This window comes from Myotis davidii, unplaced genomic scaffold (assembly GCF_000327345.1).
Source record: "Myotis davidii unplaced genomic scaffold, ASM32734v1 scaffold109, whole genome shotgun sequence".
In the NCBI taxonomy this organism is placed as follows: Eukaryota; Metazoa; Chordata; class Mammalia; order Chiroptera; family Vespertilionidae; genus Myotis; species Myotis davidii.
Genome location: NW_006300368.1, coordinates 942,919 through 944,041, shown reverse-complemented (window position 1 = coordinate 944,041; position 1,123 = coordinate 942,919). Strand labels below are relative to the sequence as shown.

Genomic DNA, 1,123 nt, shown 5'->3' with positions numbered 1-1,123 from the left:
TGGGCTCAAGGTCGCACTGTCTCCACCATCAGCCCCGAGGTTGAGGCCACAAGTGCTCCAGGGAGAAACGCCAGGTGGGAGAGAGAGGGTTTGCAACGTCTCCTTCTGGTCAGGGGCAAGTATTCTGGACACGTCCTTTGGTCTCCCTTGGCCTTCCACCTTGCATTGGGTGGGGCTGGGATCTGCCCTCAGTGCCAAAATCCAGAGTCCCTGGGGGCCGTGGGCAGTCGTGGGTCTTGAGAAAAGTACTCCACTGCTTAAGATCTGATTGACTTTGTTTCTGTTTGTTTGTTTTTCTAGGATCTGATTGACTTTGGGCAAGTTATGTAACTTCTCTGAGCCACAGTTTGCTCATCTGCAAAATGGGCAGACAAAAGTTACCTGCCTTACAGACTTGTGAGAATTCCACCTGAGGGAAACTGAGGTACAGAGAAGGCCAGCCTATGAGTGAGTTCCCTGGGGAGGCTGCAGCGGGGTAAGTGTGAAGGCTGAATCCCAGAGAGCCTCCCCCCACGGGAGGTGGCCACTGCCTCCCAGATCCACAGAACCCTCCACCCCCACCTCCTCGGACAACCCCGTGGGCAGATTCAGACTTGGTCCCTCATACACACATCACACATGTCACCCGCCCACCAGCAAAGCGACACCCAAAGAGACTCTCCCCCTCTGCATACCCAGTCTATTCAGTCCAACTGGGCCCATCCAGCTCTCCCCGCACGCACAGGCACCACCATCCCCCAGAGCAGCCCCCCTTTCTGGTGGACTGTGCTGACGGAGCACCCACTCTTCCTCCCTACTTAGTCCTATGCTTTCTCTCCCTTTGTCCTCAGCCCCCATCTGCCGCATCACCCTATGGTCCTATCTGGACATCCCCCAAAGCACCAGACAGGAGTCCTGGCACTCAGGCCCAGCAGTCACCTCCTGGCCAACACAGCCTGGGGGGTACAGTTCACAGGTGGGGGTACACCAGGGAAGAGAGACTAATGGCCACACCCAGCCCGGACACCCCATCCCTGGCCTTGGGACCATCCCTACTGCCCATCTACCACCTCCCGGGGAGCCTGGGTAGGTGCTGAAGGCAGCCTCCACCCCTTTCCCTCACACCCTCCACCTTCCACTCCCC

The 1,123-nt window shown here is 58.0% G+C and overlaps 1 protein-coding gene across 1 annotated transcript in view; it reads right to left on the bottom strand.

Moving 5' to 3' along the window:
- The window catches only part of ADAM11 (ADAM metallopeptidase domain 11), an 18,203-nt gene that overhangs the window by 15,778 nt on the left and 1,302 nt on the right, over positions 1-1,123 (bottom strand). The window lies entirely within an intron of this gene.